Below are 12,309 nucleotides of genomic sequence, written 5' to 3' on the forward strand. Positions count from 1 at the left end.
CAACTTATATCATTTAAAACTTGCATAAAAATCTTTCATCAGCATAGACAACAAATATTCAGACAATATGCACACATAGTATGTAATTTATATTAAAATACTTCATATTTATGTGTAAGATGAAAGGGACTATGCACTGACCTGGTAAGGTGGTGACTCGGTAGTCGGACAACACTTCGTTACTCTTAAAACAATTTCCTTCGACAAAACTAAGTATCATTACCACTAGGGTTTAGTTTAATATTCACCGAGACTACTTAATAGTCTAGCTATTATTACTATTATATAAGCATTAAACAATACTTATATAACCCATAATAATAGCCCAAATACTTATTATAAGGTCCTAATGACATTTCTATGTTGAAACATAAGCTATACTAAAGATAGGATAGGCGTAGCTCACTTACAGTGGGTTTTCTCGAAAATCGGGCTTCGCTGGAGCAGCGTTCCCGAGCCGAAAGGATCTTTTCTCGGGGCTTCGGGAGCCTCGGGGCTTCCTTCTGGTGCTAGGGGGTTTACCTAGGCTTTTAGGGGGGTTAGGGAGCTTAGAGAGAGAGTATAGAGAGAGAAAGAAGAGGGTTGAGGGTGAGGAAATGAGGGAACCCGACACCTCTATTTATAGGGGTGCTGACTGATGGACTCGCCGAGTAGGAGGACCTACTCGCCGAGTTGGGGCATGTGGAAGCCTTTTGGTGGTGCCACGTGTCCAGTTTTGGTGGTGCCGTGTCACCCCTATCGCGTATCAGCCTTCAAACTTAGAAAAATCATAATGCTCGCATACAAACTCCATTTTTGACGTTGGTTTTTTCAACGCGTAGGCAAAATCAATATCTACAACTTTCATATAGACTCCGTTGGCTAATTCTCAACCGGTCTCAAATTTAACAGTAGGAGGCATTTAGATTGTTAAATGACCGCGAAGAATTCGTAACTTCTTCATACGGACTCCATTTTCATCTATCTTTTTACCGTTGAGTTCCTATTAATGACATCTTCAACTCTCATTTAGGTCGCGTAAGCCAAAAACCGCTCGAACTAAAATTCGAGTTTCGGACCGTGCACTGCTAAGCCGAATCTTCGAAAAATCATAACTTCCTCATACGAAGTCAGATTTGGGCGTTCTTTTTTTGTATGTTCACGGTTTAACGTATACTACAAGTTTTGTTTAGATTTCTAAGGCTAAAAGTCGCTCCATCATAAATTTACTATTTACGCCTCCCGGTGTCGTGTCGGTTTTGCCGTAATACTTCGACAGGCCATAACTTCTTCTTTATAACTTGGATTTCAGAGTTCTTTGTATGTACGGAAACCTTGATACATATTATACAACTTAGTTAAGATTATTTATTATAAATAATCTTTTTCCAAAAAGTCGTTTTCGACACTTATTGCTTCTAAATTGAGTAGCTCGGATCTGCGGACGTTACACATGTATAGTATACCCTGCAAAAGCATTCATCAAAACCTTCTAATGCTATTAAAACAATTCCAATAAAAACTACTTAATCGCTTAGATTCCTATCGTCAATAAGTCAAGATCAACTTGAATCTAAGGCTACCTCTGTTAGTAAAAAACACATATATCAATACATAACTTGAAGGGTAGAAATTGGAAAGAAAAATGCAATCAACTTGTGGATCCAGACAATGATTTTTTTTAACTTTGAGAAGAAACGTAAAATATCATAAAATTACCACATAAATCCAAATAAAATTGATTGTCATTCGGCTGTAAAAGCATACTTTTAGATGGGTATATTCATAGGTTTAGGAACAACTTTCCCAAAACATTGATGTCACCCTTTGTGTAGAGACACGCCTAAAACATGGAAAAATAGAATATTAATTACTAGCATAAGCAGTATGATCACTTGACACTTTGGTGTAACAAAAAATTTCTGCAAAATTATAAGAGAAATAAGTCTAAAATACAATCGATATTGTGATGTCTTTCCTGTTGGAATGCAATTGACCATTCTTGAAGAAATATGATTCCTTTCATTTTTGTTCAATTGCATTCCTTATCCAGGGTCTGTTTCTTTACATGCCAGTATAGAATAAGAATGAAACATTGCAAAAAGACCTATATAATAATGAACAAAATAAACAAAGTGTATTTTTATTTTTTTCATAGTAGATTCTTGTTATAATCATCATACTTTTATTTTCATATTCACAAAAAGTGTCTCACTTAGGTAATTAGGTAACTTGTTGACTTAGACTTAGTCAAGTATTATGATGCCGGAATGACATGTAACTATTTTCGTTGCATGTTTTTATGGAAAATAAAAATTAATGTATAACATAAGTACTTACCTATGTGCATAGTCGAAATTTGATGGGATGTAAATTCCAAGTTCAATCGTTATAAATTAAAAATCCTCTACAAGGTTTGTCAACCTACACAACATCATATAATTATAAATTAAAAACCCAACATATTACCTCAAAGATGTTGACATAGTTTAAAACCATAAATTTAGGCACACGTAATTTATACCAATTAGTTGTGTCCCTTAAATTTTCATCAAACACATTACCTTCTGAAGAAATGGTGAACTTTTTTTTTCAAAGAAACGACAAGGTGGATAGGGAATTATCATTTGTCACTCCATCCACACTCTTTGTTGATTAGTAAAGGAACCAAGATCCATGAAATGAGGTCGATGCTTTAACCTTTTAAAGTAAGCAAGATAAAGAATCAAAATTGATATAAGAATCAACAAAAGGATTTATATATACCTATAAATATTAACAACTCTCATAAAAGGAAGGCACAAGTATGGAGAAAGAGAACTTAGTTCATGGTCTTGTGGTTGTAGTTATGCAGTTAGGGATTCCTCCATCCAGTCTCTTCGATGACTGGTCAATCTTTTAACAATTAAAATGGCAAAATATTAATAAAAAGAACTAAAATTTATAACTTAATGCGTATGAGATGTACTTGAATAAAAGAAACAAGACTATTTGAAAGTATCCCACATGCAATAACAAAAACAAGCCAACTGTTAACTTTGTGTATGACAGTGCACTTAGTTAGAACCAACTAACCAACTAATATACAATTTGCTCACTTCATGATATGTATTGTACGCCTGAAAAGGATCCAGGTTTGTTACATGGGAATGGAATTAAAAACTTTCTTTGGCTATATTTGATGATGAGGATGAGGAGGATGAGAGACCAGGAAAAATTCCCAGTCCCAACTTTTTCGGTTACCAAAAGTGAAAAGTTGAGTTACATGTACAGGAAAGGGTACTTAGACCTAAAAGTTTTATGTGAATTGGAATCAATTTGATTGTTACACAATGAGTCATGGATAAAATGTTTTTGGGGATATTAGACATAGATACTAAAAAATGGATGGAATCATGGAATTATGAAATTCTTTAAGCAATAGTTATTGTGATGAAGGAAATTGTGCACATGCTCGTTGTATATATTCATGATAAGATGTGTATAATTTCACTTTCAGATAAAACCACACACAAACTAGGTAATGAAATAAAGAAAATCAACAATTATTCAATTTATAATCTTCTATGATAAGTATACTACCCAACATAACCTATGAACTATAGAGTATAACTATAAAAAGACAGTGAAATTCAAGAAAACATATGGAATATAGGATAACAAAAGGAATATGTGTTTTTACTTAACATACCATCGAGGAAAGGTATGCAACATAGCTCAATCGATCAATAAGTATGTGAAAATGAGTGACTAAAACGAACAAGACACTTACTGCAAACCCTTTCATCATGTTGCTACTTAAGATTGAAGATACTTATGGCACAATGAACCTAACTAAAAAATAATCTCCTATTAAACTATTTCTATTCATCATACATAGAAGATTAAAATTCCTTATAATTGAAGCAAGTAACTAAAATCAAGCATTAATCAGAACTTGAAAATCGATGTGGATGCATATAGCAATGGTAATTGAAGATAGAGATGATATATGGTATGACGAGAAGAGAAGAAAAACAGACGATCGTCAATTGTAGAAAGGTTATAGAATAAAGAGATAGCGTCAGAAATGGTTTGCGTTTTGGAATTTTTCCAAAAACTAAATTAGGGTTTTTTAGCAAAAGATGGAGAAGTAAGCTCCAATCCGCTCCAAGGGTAAGCTCGAGCACCTACATCAGCAACGCCTTTAGGTGCGACGGGCATTTCGGTATTTACAAAATTGCCCCAAATATTTTTCAAGAAAATTAATATTTTACTAACAGACTACTGACAGGCATACAAATTTATAGATTTCCGTCGGTAAACTACCAGTACATTGTAACGGATTACCGATGATATTTATTTTGTTGCTAAATTGTGACATCCCCAAATTCACGGTCATTTGAAAAGTTTTATTTATGCTTATAAGAGCATCAATTTTAAAGAATAATAGTGCGGAATATATTCCCAGAAAACATGGTAAAGATATTAACAAAGCATTTCCGAAAAATTTATTTTTTTTATATTAAAAACATTGGGATGTCATCGTCAATATAGAAACATAAGCATAAACAGACCTTAAATTCATTTACACTAATTATTTACATCTCCTTTAATTTCTCAGTGTAGTGTATCTTCGTATCGACACCTGTGATACAAATAAACTAAGTCGGTTAGGTTGGGAAACTTGGTGAGTACATAGGGTTTTCAATCCACAATAATATAATTATTATGTTTAATCATCAAACAATTAACCCAACTTCGCATCCCCATTATATTATTTATTCTTAAGGATCTACCCTAAGAATCATTTATTTTTCATTCATTCATTCCTGTAACGACCCAATTTTCAAAAGAAAATTTTCATTTTTAAATAATCAAAACAGTTTCACTAAACCACAAAATCTTAAGAACATTTGTTTTCAAATTCATAACATTAACCATTTTATTTCAAATATCAGAGTATCCCATAAAAACATTTGAGAGAGTGCATATCGCGCCATCAAGCCTTTCCTTTGCCCTTAGGCTCAGAAGTGCCTGAAACAAACCAACAAACTGTAAGCTAATGCATAGTGAGTTCCCCAAAGCATACCCCACACAATGCACATAGTCACATAATCTATATTAGCTATAAAAGCTACATAAATCATATAAGCCATGCATACAACATATAGGGATGCCATGGGCTCCCCCAGGGTGTTACTCCAAGATGTTATGGGCTCCCCACGTGGTCTTACACCTAAGTTCCATGGGCTCCCCCATGGTATTTAATAGGAAAGACATAGGCTCCCCTATGGTCTTACATCCAGGTGCTATGGGCTCCCACATGGTCTTTAATAGGAAAGCCATGGGCTCTCCACATGAGCTTACATCCAAGTACCATGGGCTGCCCCATGGTCTTCCTTACATGTGTACCACATATACAACTAGCATACCTCCTAGCATATAAACAACAATAATACTACATAACACTCCATCAACTAGTGTACCACATATCATAGAATGGGTTGGCCTTGGTGCCTTCGACCCATTGGTATGGTGAGGAGACTCACCTGCTCAAAATGCTCAACTGATAAGATAAGATTAGATAAGTCCCAATGCGCAACTCCAACTCAACAGCCTACAATCATCATGTGACTAGTTTTGTGAAAATTTCGGAATACCAAAAATACCCTCAAGGTCAAACTTGGTCAACCCTAGTCAAAGTCCAAGTCAACAACCCAAGTTGACCCCAACTCGTCGAGTTCCTTCAGAGTCCAGAAAACCGAGACAAACCCTAGCCAACTCGCCGAGTTGTCCCATCAACTCGAAGAGTTCAATCAATATCCAATAGACGTGGAAACCTGATCCAACTCATTGATTTGCCAGGGCAACTCGTCGAGTTTTCCCCCTATTTTCTTATTCGAATGATACGTTGATCGCAGGGACTCTATGGCTTAGATCTGAACCCTAAATGTGTCTAGAAGGATAAAGTTTCCAAATTTAACCTCTAGACCACTCAGAATGCTCTAAATCCATTAACAATGGTTAGAAAACTCAAAAGATTAGCCATGTGGTTCAAGACTCTAGGGATCTGGAATTCCTCCTTTCCATAAGAGGTTCTAATCCTCACAACATTCCAAAGATGGAGACTTTACAAACATGCATGTCCACTGCATGTCTTGAAGTTAAAATGGCCAATGAGGGAAAATATACTCTAAAATCCATGCATGGCATCCATGCTTGACTAAAAGCTAGATCTAGCCCACCATGGGACCATTTTTCCCTGGAGATTCATAAATTTGCAAACTTGATGAACCCCATGCATTCAATCGACAAGAATGATAGGAAATGAAGAGTAAACTCAAGATCTAGTAATACTCTAAGATAAAAATCGAATCTTGAGTGCTTACAATAGTCCACAAGATGGTCAAGCTCAAGAGAGAGGTCTTTTTTTGTTGGATCTTCTCCTTCTTCACTATCTTCTTCTTCTTAAGCTCCAAAAGTCACTCTAGCTCACAATATGAGAGAAAATGGAGATCAGGGTTTATCATTGATGTTCTTAGGGTTTGGAGGCCGATGGAAGGTCAGCCTCACGGTTTGAAGGAGATTATATAGGGTGCAAACCCTAAAATTTAGGGTTTTCCTTTACAGAGCCTACTCATCGAGTTGGGCCTTCCAACTTGTCGAGTAGGTCATAAATCCTGTGTCCAAAATCAATCTCTACTCGTCGATTTAGGCTCCCGAACTCGTCGAGTCCCAGTACAAAACCCTAAAAACTTAGAAAATCAAATGATACCTAGAACATGTGTTACAAATCTCCCCCATTTGAACTAGAGTTCGTCCTCGAAGTCTGCTGACGCAAACAAATATGGGTAGTGATCTCGCATCTCTTCTTCCAGGTCCCATGTCCATTCGGAGCCTCTACGGTGCTGCCATTGCACCTTCACCAACTTCACCTCCTTGTTCCGAAGGACCTTCGTCTTTCCTATCCAAAATCGCAACATGCCTCTCAACGTAGTTTAGGCTCTCATCCACCTGAATGTCATCCAAGGAAATAATCGCAACCTCATCCATGACACACTTCCGAAGCTGAGACACATGGAATGTGTTCTATATCAGGCTGAGGTTGTTCAGTAGATCCAAATGGTAAGCCACCTTTCCCACTCGGGCTGAAATTCTGAACGGGCCAATATATCGGGGCCCTAAGTTTCCCCTCTTTCGAAACCTGATGAATCCTTTCCATGGCGACAATTTTAGTAAAACAAAGTCCCCCACCTGGAACTCGAGGTCCGATCGACGCCTGTCAACATAGCTTTTTTGACGGCTCTGTGCGACTCGTAGCTCGTCGTGCACCTACTGAATCATCTCGGTAATCTTAAGCACTACTTTGATGCTCCCCATGACTCGGTGCCCAACTTCACCCCAAAAAAGAGTGTTCCTACACCTCCGACCATACAACATCTCAAACAAAGGTTGGTCGATACTAGCATGATAACTATTCATATATGAAACTCCGCTATTCGGAGGTATGTATCCAAACTTCGACCACAATCTAACACGCATGCCCGAAGCATATCGTCGAGTGTATGGATCATCCTCTCACTATGGCTATCTGTTTGGGGGTGGTACGCCGTGTTGAATGTAACTAATTTCCCCAGTTCCTTATGGAACTTCTTCCAGAATCCAGATGTAAATCGAACATCCCTTTCAGAGACTACTGACACTGGCACCCCGTGCCTAGCCACCACCTCTCGTACATAAATATCCGCTAATTTCTCAGTGGAGATGCTCTCGGAAATCGGAATAAAGTGGGAACTCTTCATCAATCTATCCACAATCACCCATATGGCATCCACACCCCTCGCTGTCCTCAGTAACTTCGTGATAAAGTCCATGGAAATCTCTTCCCACTTCCACATAGGAATGGGTAGTGGTTGAACCTTGCCATGCGGCCGTTGATGTTCAGCTTTGACCTTCCTGTTGGTCAAGCACCGCTCCACAAACCAAGCGATCTCCCACTTCATGCAGGGCCACCAGTAATTTAGTCTCAGGTCTCTATACATCTTTGTAGCCCTTGGGTGAATAGAGGATTTAGATTTGTGTGCCTCCTCCAGGATCTTCTGTCTCACACCCCCGGTTGCCGGTACCCACACCCAACGACACTATGTCAGGAGACCTCGACTATCCCAAACAAATAAGGGAAATTGCCCCCGAATCTGCTCTATCTTTCAGTTCTCTTTCTTCAAACCCTCCACTTGAGCCTTCTTGATCATATCTAGCAGTGGAGAGACCACCACCATCCTCAAACAAACTTTCTTAATCTGGGAACTCGCCTTCTTGTGGCTCAAAGCATTGGTCATCATGTTGTCCTTCCCTGGATGGTATAAGATCTCACAGTCATAATCTTTCAGCACATCCAACTACCTCCTCTCTCGCATGTTGAGGTTTTGTTGATCCATCAAATATTTCAAACTCTTGTGATGAGTATAAATAGTTCACCGCACTCTATACAAGTAATGGCTCCAGATTTTAAGGGAAAACACCACTGCCCCCAATTCCAGGTTGTGAGTGGGGTAATTCGCCTCATGAGGCTTCAACGGCCTCGAGGCGTAAGAAATCACATGCTCCCTTTGCATCAGTATCACCCCTCACCTTGAGATTGATGCATCACAATATACTACCAAATCATGCAGCCCCTCAGGTAGTACTAGAATCGAAGCCTCACATAACCTGTATCTTAAGGTCTCGAAAGCTAACTGCTAATCTGGGCCCCATCAAAATGTCACATTCTTCTTGGTCAAGTGGGTCAAAGGCACCGTAATCTTGGAGAAATCATGGATGAATCTTCGATAGTACCCGGCTAGACCCAAGAAGCTACGAATCTCAGATGCATTCTTCGGTACTTCCCACCGCATCACTTCCTGAACCTTCGCTAGATCAACCGAAATACCCTCCTGATTGATGATGTGCCCTAAAAAATGCACCTCTACCAAACAGAAATCACACTTTGAGAACTTGGCATAAAGCATTTCCGTTCTCAGTGTCTCCTATACCTCCCTCAAATGCTTCTCATGCTACTCCTTGGTCTTAGAATAGACCAGGATATCATCAATAAAAATGATCACCGACCGATGCAGCATCAGTACACACACCATGTTCATGAGATCCATGAACACTGTTAGGGTATTGGTGAGCCCGAATAGCATCACCACAAACTCATATTTCCCGTACCGAGTCTTAAAGGTTGTCTTCGGTATATCCACATCCCTAATCCTCATGAAAACAAGATGCACCCTGCAACTGAACGAACAAATCATCTATCCTTGGTAACGGATAACGGTTTTTCACCGTTAGCTTGGTCAGCTCTCGATAATCAATACACATCCTTTGTGACCCATCCTTCTTTTTCATGAATAGGATCGGTGCTCCCCATAGGGAACTACTTGGACAAATAAACCCTCGGCCAGTAGCTCCTGCATCTTGGGCGAAGCTAGCCGGTATGGTTCCTTGGCTATTGGGGCGGCACCAGAAACCAAATCAATGCAAAACTCCACCTACCTCTTCGGAGGCACTCCAGGTAACTAATCGGGAAAGACATCTCAAAATTCCTGTACAACCGGTACATTGCCCAAATCAGTTGTGGTCTCATCCCTCGTATCTGAGATATAAGCCAAAAATCCCGAACAACTGTGATGAAGCCATCTCCTAGTCCTCATAGCTGAACAGAGGGTTGGCCCCCTGTGAGGCACTCTCTCCAGGAATAACCAGTTGTCCCCAACTTGGGTCTCGAACCCTCACCAACTGACGCTCGCAATCTATCATGACCCCATTCGCCCGCAACCAGTCCATCCCGACAATCACCTTCAGTCCTCGCAACGATATCGGGACTAGATCAACACGAAACCGCTCCCCAAGCACATCCATGACACAGTTTGTGACAACCCGAAACTTTTTCCGTTACCGTTAGCTAATTTCCGTTAATAAAAATTTAATTTTATTGAGTTTCGTCAAATTCCTTCGGTTTGGAAAATCATTTAGTTATATAATTAAATTCTATATATATGAGTCGAAACCAAAATCACGTGAAAAACCCGAGTTTTTTTTGAAAAATCAAAGTTTTCAACTGATTGATGTTCACAACCATAAAATCGTTTATGGTTGTACACTCGTTTACGGAAAATGACAGGTGGCCCCACCACCGACCATGAAAACCCCCTATAAATATGATTCCCTATCCCTCATTTACACTTTTCAGGCCGAAAACTCTCTCCTTCTCTCTCTAAACTCTCAACCGTAAACACTAAAAACACCCTCTTTCTTCTGAAAAACATCAAGAAACACCTTTAGATGTTGTTTTAGAACATCCAAAATGTGTTTTTTCATCGAATCCAACATCATTCTTCTTGAGTTTATGGTCGTACACGCTTCAAATTTTCAAAACTTCAAAGACTGCAAACTGTTTACGGCCGTAAACCCCTCAAGGGGCTGTTCATGGCCGAGAATAATTCACGGCCGCAAACTCCGTCACATTGTGAATCTTGGCAGAAAACCACTTTTCCACCTCGATCGAGTCTCGGTAACATTCCTAAGCCAATGACAAGTGTTTTTCCAGCACTATGATAAATGGTTTCGCTAATAAAATACAAATATGTATTAATAGTTATTAGGATTCCGTTGAGTGTCACGTACATCAACTCGAGGGTCTTCATTCCCAGTTTCGTTGCCTGACGCTTTCACACAACTAACAGTGAGTTTATACCCCTACTCTTTTACTATTTTTATTGTTTTCAGGGGGGATAAAAGCCAAACACAATGATTTTGTGAATTTATTCAAAAGGATTTCAATATCTTTAAAACTGATGCAATTGATACAATCATATAGTTTCCACATGTTTATAAAATATTTGGATATTTTATCCCTTTTGTAACATGCTGAGCATAAAGGACGTTTTCAACATACAACCACAAATTGCATAGTTTTCAGATCAATACACGGATTAAGTACACAACATACATGCAAACTATAACAGGTATAGTTGGGATTACAATACACAAGTTTAAAAATTCAGATCATACATTAACAAACATATAAACTATGACAGACTTAGTTTATGATATATGATATACATTCCTAATTTCGGGATTTGAAAGTACTACAATAAATAATTATTTAAGTATAGTTATTGTTACACTACAAGTATACAATGGATTCAAATACAAGAGAACAATACAGAACCACACATAAACTAGTTAATACAGGATTGTGAGACAACACTTCAATTGTACCTTTTGGGGTACATAATAAATCCTATCATTTAGTATAACCAGATTCTCCTGTAGGGAGACTATGAGATTTGTGAATAGATCTATTCGGGATTGACAATCCCACACCTGAACTACTAGCTATAGTTAGGCAGGCATGCCTGGGGTGAAAAATATCATATCGTCCGACACCTGAAGAACATCGTAGAGGTCATTAGTCATATCAAGTATGGTTATATGACTCACAATAGTATAAACTAACCTTATTGTTTACGGGATTTCATTCTTCTCTGGTTTTATTTTCATTAATAAAACTAGGTCACTATATAACTGGAGGATTCTATGGATTTCAACTCATAGTTTTATTTTAAGTAATGAAACTACTATACATACTGGTGATAACCAGGGTTTTCATACAAGGGGTTTTTCATTCAAAACAACAATATACACAAGTATACAATGGATTCAAATACAAGAGAACAATACAGAACCACACATAAACTAGTTAATACAGGATTGTGAGACAACACTTCAATTGTACCTTTTGGGGTACAGAATAAATCCTATCATTTAGTATAACCAGAGTCTCCTGTAGGGAGACCGTGAGATTTGTGAATAGATCTATTCGGGATTGACAATCCCACACCTGAACTACTAGCTATAGTTAGGCAGGCATGCCTGGGGTGACAAATATCATATCGTCCGACACCTGAAGAATGTCGTAGAGGTCATTAGTCATATCAAGTATGGTTATACGACTCACAATAGTATAAACTAACCTTATTGTTTACGGGATTTCATTCTTCTCTGGTTTTATTTTCATTAATAAAACTAGATCATTATATAACTGGAGGATTCTATGGATTTCAACTCATAGTTTTATTTTAAGTAATGAAACTAATATACATACTGGTGATAACCAGGGTTTTCATACAAGGGGTTTTTCATTCAAAACAACGATATACAATACATTTGGTAGTAACCAAGCATACATACTAATACATTGTACACTACTACAGAACACAATGTCAAACATATATGTTAGAAAATATTGGATTTTCTTGGAAAGCATACAAACATTTTATAGATTCAATGACAGGTTTTCAT

The sequence above is a fragment of the Lactuca saligna genome, chromosome 8 (genome assembly GCF_052625555.1).
Source record: "Lactuca saligna cultivar CGN05327 chromosome 8, ASM5262555v1, whole genome shotgun sequence".
NCBI classification, from domain to species: Eukaryota; Viridiplantae; Streptophyta; class Magnoliopsida; order Asterales; family Asteraceae; genus Lactuca; species Lactuca saligna.